Below are 13603 nucleotides of genomic sequence, written 5' to 3'. Positions count from 1 at the left end.
TTCAGTCTAAATTCTTGTAAGTCACTTTGAGTAATATGTGTGTGTGTGTGTGTGTGTGTGAAGGGTGCATGTGTGTGACACCGAACAGTTCTCAGAAACCGCTTGACTGGTTGCGTTCAAATTTGGACACAACGTTCCATGCCACTATGCGGGTGTTGTTATAAACTTACATTACAGAAATATGATACCTATCACAGGTAAAAACGGCATTTTATGAAAAAATAGCACCCTCCAGTGGACATCAAAGGAACACAGCTAGAAAACCTTGGCCCTCTATCGGAGGCTAACTGGTACTGCAGCTACTAGGCTGAATGGAGGCTCACCTTTACAGACTAGGCCGAATGGAGGTGGGGGCTCGCCTGCCTGTGGGTTGGGGGCAGGGGGGGGAATGGGATAGGTCATCATGGATCAGGACAAGGTGGGGGGAATCACAGGGATGAGCCACAGCAACCCGTGACCTGGCCAGCTAGCTATTATATTATACAGTGGTACCTCTGCTTACAAATAACTCTACTTACGAATGTTTCTACTTACGAATGGAGCTCCATCCGCCATCTTGGATGCGGTTTAGATAGGATTTTTTCTACCTCTGAATTTTTTCTCCCAATGCATTCCTCTGAGATTCGACTTACAATTTTTTTCGACTTACGAATGTGCGTTCGGAACACATTAAATTAGTAAGTAGAGGTACCACTGTATTATATTATATTATATTATATTATAATGTAATAAAAATAAAATAATCTGCAGCTAGCACTTGGATAGTGGTCCCTTGAAATCTCTCTCTGTGTCTGTCTGTCTCTCTCTCACACACACACCCATATGTTTAAAAAATAAATGTTTTTTTTCCCATACTGATTGCTCCCATAGGTTCCCCACTGAAATGCCGAACCTTCTGTGGCTCCTCGAGCCCCCCCCAAAAAAACTGTCAATTTTATATATATATAAGAGAGAGCTCAGTCAGTAGAGCATGAGACTCTTCTGTCCAAATGACAGGGCTTCCCCCCCCCCACAAGCCCTCGTGAAAATTCACCGTCATTCTAGTGTGAATTTCTGCCAGGAAGAGCATCGGTGGGTGGGATTCACTAGCACCCATCATTACTGAAGCACCAATGAGATCAAAGGCAACATGAGAGAATCTCCCGTTTGCATATTGTTGTTGTTGTTTACAGAATTTTATAGCTCTTCACTGAATATTTTCAATCCCAATGTGGGGAACAAAGTACTAAGTATAAACAGAGAAAAACAGGTGAATATAGGTAACTCACAGCTTACCCAAGGGTTCAGTTTCGAGGTTCCATACATAAACACAAAATCACATAAAGCCAGGAACTCCAGCAGATTACCTGGAGAGGGCTGGGGAAATCCCAGGGTCCTTGCTGGTAAATAAGGCTGTGCTGTCTACTGGGCTCTGGGAAGGTTGTGCGAGAGCCCTGCGACACCCCACATCCTTCCTAGAGGCTGGAAAATGAGGCAGAGGCCTTTAAAAAGTTCTTTCTTCGATGGGTTCCCACCCTCCCTCTCTTCATTCGTTCATGCATTCATTTTCCTGTTGCTCCCATAAAGTCGTGGTCATGTACGTGAAATCGTCATATAAGCTACAAGCTACTAAATACGAGTGGTGCCCAAACTTGGTCCTCCAGCTGTTTGGGGACTACAATTCCCATCATCCCTGACCACTGGTCTTGTTAGATAGAGATGATGGGAGTTGTAGTCCCAAAACAGCTGGAGGGCCAAGTTTGGCCACCACTGCTATATACAAAAGCCCTATGAACAGCTCCGATAAACAGCAACTTCCCCATTCTGTCAAATCCGAGCAAATGCCTAGGTAAGAACAAACCCAAGGCATTCAGAGAGATTCAACAACTGCAGGTGTTAGCAGTCATTCCGCCCTGTTTTTCACGGCTCACGGACCCATCCCTCACGCCAAAAAAGGGCCCCACTGTGTGCCGGCTCTGTGGCTTTTTAGTAAGTTAAGACCTTTCTGGCCACACTCTCCAACGTATCCAGGCTCTCACCTTGGATGGTATAAATTGTTGCCCACAAGCATTTGCAGACTGAAACACCTGCCCCTTATCCATAGCTGCCAAGTCTCCCGTTTTCTCCGGGAAACCCCCGTTTTTCCAGCTGTCCCCAGCCGAAAAAACTGATTTTTTTTGTTTTTCCCCGGTTTATTCTGGCGCGGTGGCCATTTTGGAACTGGGCAGAGCATGCTCAGAAGCGACTTTTGATGCTGCTGTGCCCAGTTCCAAAATGGCTGCCGCACGACTTCTGGTGCGGCAGCCATTTTGGAACTGGGCACAGCAGCATCAATCCACTGAAGATGGTGGCTGAGATGGCCTGTTGGCCTGATCCAAAAGGCTCTCCTTACCTTTTTATGTTCTACCTCTTCTAAACCTGCACACAGCATCTTGCTTCTAGATCCCTGGAAAAAGCCCTTCAGGTGACTAATGCCTCCAAGATCACTGTGTTTTTCAAAGTGGCTTAATGTCACTGTGCTCCCAACCTCTTGATGCCTACTACAACTGTTCGTCGGTGAACCATCTTCAGTGTTTCCTTTCATTCTATGCTTTTCAAGCTCCACAGGCCGAATTTTACCTTATTAACTTAACAACACAATCCTGCACATATGTGCTCAGAAGAAAGCCTCCCTGTGTTCAATGGGGCTTGCTCCCAAGTAGAGCAGAATCCAATTGCTGCCCCAAAGTGGCGGTTTTTATTTTATTTTTAAAGAAAAGACCAATCATGTTTTCCTCAGATGGGCCTTGCTAAACAAGAAAACTAAGAACAACACAACTCTAGCCTAAAGTATTATGTTGCCTAGCAACGATCATCCTGGCCTAGCGAAGTAGCTATGCTTACAACTGGAGGATCAAGGTGTCCCAGGAAAGATGACTGAAAACAATTCAGAGATAAAAGTTCTGCACCGTTTCACTGTGCAAAGCAAGAGCAGCATTTTGAAAATTATGGGGCTGCAGCTGCCTCAGAATTTCATTTCAAGTCATCCTTTTAAAGGGAGATTTGTAGGCCCATGCCCTCAAGAGGGACTGTCGGAGGAGTTTTGAAGGAAGAAGGGGAGAGACTAGAGTTTCAGCAGAAATAGTGAAATATTCCTCACCATGCCATTGCTGTTGTTGTTGTTAAAATCTGTTAGTCTCTTTATCTTACCCAGCGTAACCTAAATATTCCTCACCATGCCATTATTATTATTATTATTAATTATTATTATTATTATTATTATTATTATTATTATTATATAAATCTGTTCAGTCTCTTTACCTTACCCAGCGTAACCCAAAGCAACTTACTAACAAACAGACAAAAATCCCCACATGGATACATCAAAACCAAGAAGAAAAAGAAATGGTTGTCGGTATTTGTCTGTCTCAGGAGACAGTGGAGGAATGCACCTTTGGGAGTGAACCTCTATTGCTATGACTGTAGAGAACGATACAGGAGAGACATGTTATGTTGCAGCTGGGGCAGACGAAGGCATCCAGTTGTGATGCTGAAGATGCATCATTGTGCCCACCATTGAGGGCACAAGGAGAAGGGGATGACAGAGGACAAGATGGTTGGACAGTGTTATAGAAGCTACCAACGTGAATTTAATGAAACTGCGGGAGGCAGTGGAAGACAGGGGTGCCTGGCGTGCTCTGGTCCATGGGGTCACGAAGAGTCGGATGCAACTACAGTGGTACCTCGGTTTATGAACACAATTGGTTCCGGAAGTCTGTACTTAACCTGAAGCATTCATAAACTGAAGCGAACTTTCCCATTGAAAGTAATGGAAAGTGGATTAATCTGTTCCAGACGGTCCGTGGAGTACTTAAACTGAAGTGTTCATAAACTGAAGCGAACTTTCCCATTGAAATTAATGGACAGTGGATTAATCCGTTCCAGACAGGTCCGCTGAGTACTCAACCTGAAGCGTACTTAACCCAAAGCATGGGTGTAATTGGATCCGGAAGTCTGTTCATAAACTGAAGCGTTCATAAACTGAAGCGAACATATTGGAGATCCCGAGTCACAAGGTGGTTAGGCTGGCCTCGACCAGGACCAGGGCCTTCTCAGTACTGGCCCCGACCTGGTGGAACACTCTGTCCCAGGAGACTAGGGCCCTGCGGGATTTGTCATCTTTTCGTAGGGCCTGCAAGACAGAGCTGTTCCATTTGGCCTTCGGACTGACGCAGTCTGACCCCACGGTTACCCTCCCCTAAGGTTTTATTTCATAATGGTTTTATCCTATTCGTAGATTTTTAATTTTAAAATTGAATTTTAACATTGTATTAATCTGTGTTTTAACTGAATTGTTTCTTTTATACTTGTGTTATTATTTGTTGTTAGCCGCCCTGAGCCCGGTCCTGACTGGGAAGGGTGGGGTATAAATAAAAATTATTATTATTATTATTACTGTGAAACTACCAGATTGCTCAACAGAGTAAAGCAAATCGAAAAGAGCAGTTACAAGTAGATAGCCGTGTTGGTCTGAGTCGAATCAAAATTAAAAAATTCCTTCAGTAGCACCTTAAAGACCAACTAAGTTTTTATTTTGGTATGAGCTTTCGTGTGCATGCACACTTCTTCAGATGCACTGAAACAGAAGTAACCAGACCCTTATGTATAGTCAGAGGGTGGGGGTGGGTGATGATGGGAATGGGTGATGGGCTTATAGGAGTGGTAAACCTGTTGATGACTGTAAACGACTGTTAATGACTGCAATTGGTCTTGCGGGAAAAAGCAAGGGCAGAGGTGCTAAAGAAAGCTTGATCATGTATAATGAGATAAGAATCCTATGTCTCTGTTCATGCCAGGTGTCTCCCCATCACCCCCCACCCACCCACCCTCTGAATATACATAAGGGTCTGGTTACTTCTGTTTCAGTGCATCTGAAGAAGTGTGCATGCACATGAAAGCTCATACCAAAATAAAAACTTAGTTGGTCTTTAAGGTGCTACTGAAGGAATTTTTTAATTTTGAAAAGAGCAGGTAAAAAAAGCCCATATTCAAGTTGTCTGACAAGCCTCTGACAAGCAGCTGTTTTTTGCCTGTGCATTGCCACAAAAATGCACAGAGCCAGGACTGGAGAAAACCCCACTTGCCTGCCACCTTAAAGAGCCATATGGAGCTCTCTGTATGAGTGCAGACCTAGGTAAGCGATAGCACATTCTACTGCACTGAAAGTTTAGACCACAGTGCCACCCGCACCCCTTGTATGCTACCTTCCAGCAACTCTTGCAGCCAAGCTGGTGCCAAATATATTGCTTTGCTTTCCTTTGGACCATATCAGTGAGGCTGAGAAAGTGGTCTTGTCATCTAGGCAGCCCAGGACCCTCATGTACACTGCCCAGGCTTGCGCCCCAAAGCGGTCACTTCGGTGCTGCTAACAAAGCAGTCAGACTTCACCCACAGAGGCGCACTCCATTGCCTCTCGAGAAAGATGGAAGCCAACCAGCATGTGCCCCTCCTTACGTCATTTCTTTGCATTTGTTTTAATCTGGATTTATTTTCCGAGGCAAGTTTCCTTTTTGTTGCTGTTATTGTTCTTTTGCAGCATGATAATTGATGAAGAACCATAATCCATTATAGATTTTATGGTTATAGCTTTTGGCACAGCTTAGCAGATGTGAGTCAGCTTGTCGCTCTGGCCAAATCATTTGATATGGCTGGTCAACCTCTGCGAACGACACTTTGCATTTTAAGTGCCCAATATCTTCTAGCACCAGTGTCTGCAAAACCCTATTTCAAACTGCAAATAATCAAATAAGTTGGTAAGTATGGTATTATTGAAATTTCAGGTGTTAAACTTTAATAGTTGGTCCCTTTAGTCTGGAATGGTGGTAATTTGCCAATGGGATGCAGCTACGATTCTGTTCCTCAGGAGAGAGTCTCACTATTATGTAAGCCATCTATTTCATTTAAGGAAGGGGAAAAACTTAGCACAAAGGCTCTCAACTTCCTCTGACCTCTTTTTCCTGTTCCCAAAGTGGAACTTTAGCATAGAGACTTTCCTAAGAGCTAAGATTTATGGTAGGGTTTAATTAAAAAAAACAAGGCATTGAAAAAATCAATAACGGCATCCCTGTGGGTCTTTGAAGTCCATGTCTTCTTTTTTTGTAGCAGCAGTGACAGGACATAACTTAGAATCATAGAAATGGGAGGTCCTTCATAGGCCATCTCATTCGACCCCTGGCCAATGGAGGAAATCTGCTTTTAAACACCCATGGCAGGGAGCCAGCCTCTCTTTGCTTAAAAATCACCGATGAAGAAGCGTCTACCACCTTCCAAGTCACTGAGTTTGAGGGATGAGGAAGAAATTCAATCCAATTCATCTTTTTAAAGCGAATCTACTTGATCCCCACTTTCTGAAACAATATGTAAAATGAAACACAAAATTGCACTTCTCTGAATTTTGCAATGTAGTTCTCCAGCCGAGCAAATGCATACCAAAAACACATATGTTGGGTAAGGCAATATACAAACAAACAAACAAACAAAACCCCATTATAGTAAAGAAAATTGCTTTGCAGAAATGTGTATCAGGCAAAACCGCGTGCAAAACGTGTACATTAGAAGAAATTCACGCAAAAACGTTGATGGATTTTTTCCTTCCTTCATTTTCTTTTAATTGCAAGCTGATGTGCAAATGTGGGGCACCAAGCTTAAGGGTGGAAAAATGGGAAACTGAAAATGGACAGAGTTGTCTAGTCTTAGTATGTTCCACTGCTAAACAACTCATGCCATCAGCAAGTTCTTGTTTTTTTTTTAAAAAAAGGTAAGATAAGAAGGACACTGGTTCCCATAAAATTTGCACATGCCTCTTTATATGTCTCGATGCAAATTTTAAAATAACAGCTATAATCTAGATAGAAATATAAAACATCTCACCATAAAGGGGAAGATAGCGATCAGGCGAGTTGGCTCGGTCTGGTCTCCAGGTGCTGCTGTTGTTGGGCAACTTCAAAGCTCACCTGCTCTCCTTTCTACTGCTTTTTTTAAGAAAATACATTTAATCCAGACTTTGACCAGTCACATCATTCAGAGAACATCTTCAAACAGAGGACTGTCCTCATCCTCCGAGAGCAGCAACCAGTTAGGATGGCTATGTGTCTTACTCTGCAAGGGACGATCCTCTGTTTAGACTGTCCTCTGCAAATTAAGACACACACACACAGTCATATACTAATGAAACACCCACCCAATGTTAGTGGAAATGTATCCACACACTGGCAAGACAGATGAATCAGTGTAGGTGGATGAAAATGCTCAAGGAAATTCACCAGAATTTTAATGCATATTTATTGAGTTTATTTAGCATATTTATTTAGCACATTTTTCTCCTAATATGCACAATTCTGCAGGCACTCTTGCCCCCCCTTTTTTTTGCAAGCAGCATTCCCCTAATAGAATGCATTTTGCAATTTATCTTCACTAATCATTTATGCTTAGTTTCCTGCTTGGCAGGGGGTTGGACTGGATGGCCCTTGTGGTCTCTTCCAACTCTATGATTCTATGCACACAATTCCCCCTGGTAGATGTCTTTTTGTACACATTATACAGTTAGAAAGCTGCCTCGTAAAATTTGGAGAAGTGTGAATGTCAAAAGATTGCTGTCTTTCAGTTTGTACAGTTTTAGGAATTGTGAATGAGACAGATCCATCTTTAAATGAGAACCGAATCCTATTTGTTCTCCATCCTTAGCTCCGAGCAATGCTGCATCTTCATTCCCAGAATTACACGGGCCTTTTCTGTAGGTCAGAATTTCCAGGAAGGCTATCTAATAGAGAGAGGGTCAGCACACACTTGTTTATTTTCATACCTGCCCATCTTGATAGGCTTTGCCAAATGTTTGTTCTGGCAATGTCTAGCTGTCATATGTCACATTGTCCCTTTGCCGCACACATTGTGAGCCTGCATGGCAGCTTTACAGATCCGCCTAGGAAATGGTTCCATTACAAAGAAAGCATTAGTCAAAGCAAACAGCAAACCTATAGGTCTCTTCCATGCAAGAAGTGCTCAGGTCCTGACCAGACCAACAAATTGCTAATATGCAAATAAATACCATATTAGTTCTTCTATGGATTGTGGCATTTTATGTTTCTATTATGAAGTTTTTCCAAGTTTGCGGTTTCCATGCTTTCCAGCTTCGGGAAATGCTCTCCGCACTAACTCGCCTGCTGAGAAGATCCACTGCCCTTGCAACAGAACTGCTCTGCATTGCAAAGGATTCTGGGAAGTGTTCTAGAGGACTTAGGCCCTGCAGAGGACCAGCCAGGCCTATATGGCCTCCCCTCCCCTCTCTTATAAACTGAGGTAAAAGGTAAAGGACCCCTGGACGGTTAAGTCCAGTCAAAGGCGACTATGGGGTTGTGGCACACATCTCGCTTTCAGGCCGAGGGAGCCGGCATTTGTCCACAGACAGCGTTCAGTGGCCTGGATGTGGCCAGCATGACTAAACTGCTTCTGGCGCAATGGGACACCGTGACGGAAGCCAAAGTGCATGGAAACGCTGTTTACCTTCCCGCCAGAGCAGTACCTATTTATCTACTTGCACTGGCATGCTTTCGAACTGCTAGGTTGGCAGGAGCTGGGACAGAGCAATGGGATCTCACCCCGTCCTGGGGATTCGAACCACCAACCTTCTGATCAACAAGCCCAAGAAGCTCAGGGACCACAGCGCCACCTGCATTCTTATGAACTGAGCAGCAGGTGCTGACGCATTGCGAGATGAACGCCGCAACCCCAGAGTCGGTCACGACTGGACCTAATGGTCAGGTATCCTTTTACCTAACAACACTTGTAACAAACACTATGGACAATATAGGTAAAGGTAAAGGGACCCCTGACCATTAGGTCCAGTCATGACCGACTCTGGGGTTGCGCGCTCATCTCGCATTATTGGCCGAGGGAGCCGGCGTATAGCTTCCAGGTCATGTGGCCAGCATGACAAAGCCGCTTCTGGCAAACCAGAGCAGCACATGGAAATGCCGTTTACCTTCCCGCTATAGCGGTTCCTATTAATCTACTTGCATTTTGACGTGCTTTCGAACTGCTAGGTTGGCAGGAGCTGGGACCAAGCAACGGGAGCTCACCCCGTCACAGGGATTCGAACCGCCGACCTTCTGATTAGCAAGCCCTAGGCTCAGTGGTTTAACCACAGCGCCACCTGGGTCCATGGACAATATGGAGATACAAAATATGGATTATTAAATAACATGCAGTTGAAAATGTTGACAATAGGACCCACGGAAGGGAGGTTGGGAAGTCTGGAGATTCAGAGAAATCTCTCTATATGGATATGTTCTTGGTATTGTAAAATCAAATAAAAATTATTGCAGAAAAAAGAAATAAAACCATTACTCTAAACCCCACTCTATCTGCATGCCCAGCAACTAATACACCTGCTACTATGGAAAGGGCCAAGGACTGCCATGCTTAGCAAGTTTGCAAGTAGAAGGTGAAGAATGAATGTGGGCACAGAGAAGTGGGCAACTATCAGCTTTTATCCATCTGTCTTGCCAGTATATGGACACATTCCCATTCCCATTTGGTGGGTGTTTCATTAGTATATGGCAATACCTAAGATTCCCCTCCTTTTATTCTGTTCCAAGATTTGGGGCCTTGATTAAAAGGTCCTAGAGGATGAAAATCAGACTGGTTCTTACTAGCCCCGACATATTTCTGTGTTTTTATTTGAGGGGCCAAATAAAAAAGGACTGTGACTCAGTTCATAAAAAACAAGCTTAGTTTTAGATTCTGTAATTGAGAATGGATTCAGGCCTAATATCCATAGTTAAAGCTTGAAAGATAACAAACTGGACCCAAAGTGCTTTATAAAGTTTATTTTATTGCCACTGATATAGGAAATCGGTGGTGTATGATTAAACAATTCTCATTATGCTGTGGGGTTTTTTTTAAGCAAGCCAAAATTGCTGTTAAGATGCGATGCAGCTGATACATCAAAGATTCACAAAGATTGCATCCCTAACTCATCCAAATGGCTTGGGGTGCTTCCAAGCTTTTAGGACAATCAGAAGACTGAATAAACAGGAGTGTTGTAGACGTGAGGTTAGGATGACATGCGTGCATTACGCAAACATTTCATCATTTTAGTGGTGCCCAAAAGCTTTGGTAATGCTACAGATGTTTTCGCTGTAAGATTCCTGGTGGGGTGGTGGCTTAAACCAAGCCTCCCAGCAGGTAAACTTTAAGATTCCTTCTGTGCTTGTGGTTGTGTCCATGCAACTGCTTGTGCATGTAATTGAATTGTAAGGGGGGGAAAACATAAACTGAAAACTGTGGTTGTGGCAAATGCATCAAAAATGAACCATTTTTAAAATAATAATAAAAAGCTCCTAAAAAACAGTTCTTCTAAAAACAATGATCTCAGTGTTGCCAGGAAAAGTGTCTTTCAGCTGTCAAATGCCTGGGTAAACAGGAAGGTTATGAAATTTCTCCTGAAAGTCAGAGGGTGACAGATGCATCGCACCAGGCAGGACATTCCACAAATAGGGGCCACCACTGAAATGGCCCTGTCATGGATCAATGCCAACCAGGCAGCCCCCCAAAATTGCAGACATGCTAGTTCAAAGCTTAATTTTATACATTTTTCATGTTAAGCCAAAAGGCAGGCAGAGCAGATTATGTAGGATTTGAACCCTAGTCTCCCAAGATCCTAGTCCCATGGAAAGGGACTAGTTCATTGCTTTGTTCCAGTAATGGAACCTTAAAAAAAAACCCTACACAGCATGCTTCCAAATCTGTGCATGAAAATTGTACAAAACGTACAATTTTGTACATTTCTGAGGAGGAGGGATGGGACAAATATATATTCACCATGTTGAAAAGTCACCAGGCTGGAATGCTTTTTTTCTTCCAATTAAGTCTTCTGGCCTTCTCTGCGGAGTTCAGAGACTAGTGCAGCCTAAGGGAATAAATGAAATATAGACTCTGTCATGGAAGGTTTAGAGCACAAAACTCTTGGGAATTTTATTGCCTCTTTGAAACAAGACAGACAAGTTTAAACCGGGAAATTCACTGTTCCACCTAGATGCAACTAAGCCAATAGCCATCCTAGTGTCTAAATCATATAATGACATTATCCACACAAATCATGCACATTTCATTTCCATTAGTGTTGATATTGCTTGATCAAGTTCTTCCACACAGCTCCCCCCCCCATCCTCCCAGATCACATCGTGAAATTTAACTGTTTGTTGAACTGGCCAGAAACCTGGAAGGTGGTGGGTCATGGGACAGGGAAGCCCATAGCTGCCAAGTTCTCCCTTTTTTTAAGGGAAATTCCCTTATGCTGAATAGGCTTCCTTGCGAGAAAAGGGAAAACTTGGCAGCTATGGGGGAGCCACTTTTTCAGACTGTACAGCAAACTTGAGCAAAGAATGGTCAGATGAAAAACAATTAAAGGGGCTGCTGGACCACTAATTGTTGGGAGTCAAGCAACAACAACCCTTTCAATAAGTTGGAAGGAAGGAAATAACCCTCATTAAGCCGGGAGTGTCAACACCTAGGGGCTGACCTCTCTTGCTCCCCTGCCCCACCAATGTTCAGAAAGGGGGGGGGAGAGAGACTCAGCACAGAGCCAGGCATGGCATGGCTTCAATGGCTGGCTCCTCCTCCTGCTGCATCCTTTGCTCAGATGCACCTACCTGAACCTTAAGAGCCTCAACAAAGGCCCTGTTCTGAGAGCCCCTGCCAAATGAAGCAAAGCAGACAACCACAAGTGTCTGGATGTTTCCCCTAGTGACATCACATTATGGAATAGCTTTGCCGGAGAGGTTCAATTGGTACCACCCAAATGGTGTGGGGTTTTTATTTTGTTTTTGGACCTTCTTGACCTTTTAAACAACTTGCACAGTGCCTGAATGCACATTCAGGGCCTCTCCGTTTTAAACGGAGTTTTTTTTTTATAAAAAGAAAAACGTATTTTAATTGTGTTTGTTTAGGTAAAGGGACCCCTGTTTGTTAGGTCCAGTCGTGGATGACTCTGGGGTTGCGGCGCTCATCTCGCTTTACTGGCCGAGGGAGCTGGCATACAGCTTGACTAAGCTGCTTCTGGCGAACCAGAGCAGCGCACAGAAATGCCGTTTACCTTCCCGCCGGCGTGCAAGTAGAATGCTCACTGAGTGCTGAGTGCTCAGTGAGTGCTCACTGGAAGGACAGGTCGTGAAGCTGAGGCTCCAATACTTTGGCCACCTCATGAGAAGAGAAGACTCCCTGGAAAAGACCCTGATGTTGGGAAAGATTGAGGGCACTAGGAGAAGGGGACGACAGAGGATGAGATGGTTGGACAGTGTTCTCGAAGCTATGAACATGAGTTTGACCAAACTGCGGGAGGCAGTGCAAGACAGGAGTGCCTGGCGTGCTATGGTCCATGGGGTCACGAAGAGTCAGACATGACTAAACGACTAAACAACAACAACACTTTTTGGCGTGCTTTTGAACTGCTAGGTTGGCAGGAGCTGGGACCGAGCAAAGGGAGCTCGCTCCATCGTGAAGATTTGAACCGCCGACCTTCTGATTGGCAAGCCCTAGGCTCTGTGGTTTAAATGTAATAAATCCTATTGTTTTATGTTGCACAGGCAACACACATTCAATATGTCTACAACCACGAACCTGGAAGTGACCAAGGGCAGAAACGGCCCTAAAAGAGCACAGAAGGGGTGAAAAAACAGTGCCTGGCAATCCCACAAGCTTTGCAAGTGCATTCCCAGAAGTCCTTGCAACCAACCATTGTGGAAAGTTGGAGTTTGAGATTTGGAGGGAGTGATTGTGGTGTTTGCAGGCTTTTTTTGATGCAGTTCCCAATATACATGATTTAACTTAAACGCACGGTGCCTCAGAACGTAAATGAGGAGTTGACTATATCTTGTTATTATGAATCACTGTTGTTATTTAGCTTCGTGAGCACACCAAAACTGTTGAAGGGGCTCATGTCTGGGCAGGGCTCATACATCTCTCCAGTCTTGCCGTTTCATTCCTTGATGCAGCTAATCCGTTTGCTTAGCTTGGTGCAAGCTGAGGAGTTATCTTTGTTTACCCGCCAGAGAGATAAGCACCACAACAATGTCAAAAGTACTTGAAACGCAGAACACTGACGTTCATACTATAGAGACTGTAGCAACTGGGCAAATCCTACATCATCCACAAGAGAGATGTTTTATCAATGGATCAAGGAAAGCACCAATCGCCATTATGGATACCATCATGCATGTGCAACACTCCTCCTTACCTATCCATTCTAGACCATTGTCTCAGACTTCCTGTCTCAGCAGGAAGTTGACGTATGATTTTTTTTTGAAAAGTAAATAGCAGCCATGGAAGGGGTGAGTTTGATCTGCAGCAGGGAGCTAGGGGATTTAATCCTTTTGCTCCTGGTTCAGTCCTAATCCAAATCACTTCACCTTGCAGCTGCTGTCTACTTTATTTGAAAGAACGGCACAACTGCAAACTGGGTGATGACCACCATCTACTTTTGCCTCCAGCCTTGCTTATCTGCGTGTTTTAAAACTACAGGGGTTTTAGTTCACACCTTCTAGACCTTGCCATCCATTGCTTCTCAAGGCCACATCACATGTTACACATT

The sequence above is a fragment of the Zootoca vivipara genome, chromosome 4 (assembly GCF_963506605.1).
Source record: "Zootoca vivipara chromosome 4, rZooViv1.1, whole genome shotgun sequence".
In the NCBI taxonomy this organism is placed as follows: domain Eukaryota; kingdom Metazoa; phylum Chordata; class Lepidosauria; order Squamata; family Lacertidae; genus Zootoca; species Zootoca vivipara.
The sequence above is the reverse complement of the archived record's forward strand: the minus strand, read 5'-3'. Positions refer to the sequence as shown.